The sequence below is a fragment of the Heloderma suspectum genome, chromosome 1, assembly GCF_057233095.1.
Source record: "Heloderma suspectum isolate Gila_16-S chromosome 1, 16-S_ref, whole genome shotgun sequence".
Lineage (NCBI taxonomy): Eukaryota > Metazoa > Chordata > Lepidosauria > Squamata > Helodermatidae > Heloderma > Heloderma suspectum.
This window is the reverse complement of record NC_139458.1, coordinates 362,526,839-362,527,232: the sequence shown is the minus strand read 5'-3', so window position 1 is coordinate 362,527,232 and position 394 is coordinate 362,526,839.

Genomic DNA, 394 nt, shown 5'->3' with positions numbered 1-394 from the left:
CCAAAGTTGTCTGTTTCATCATTAATATCACATTGTTTGTGATATAAATGGGATTTGAGTCATGTGATCTTGCTCATGGGACAGGTTCATTTGTAAGATGCCAAGTGTTAAGTACCACAGTATATAAGGAATTTCTTAAAGATCATAATATCAGCTCAGTTTGCCCTACTACTTGACCCACTGCTGCCTTAACACTTTGGGCAGTATCCAACAGAACACCACTGCTAACAAAGCTTCTTCTAGCACAATGTAATCTACCTCTTGAGCAACACGAATAGCACTTGCTGGCACAATGGGTTTCCAGGCATAACCTCGCTATGGATGTACACAAAGTCATGACACTCCTTTTATGTATTCAGATCTTGGTAGCTATTGAAGTGGAGCAAATGTTTAT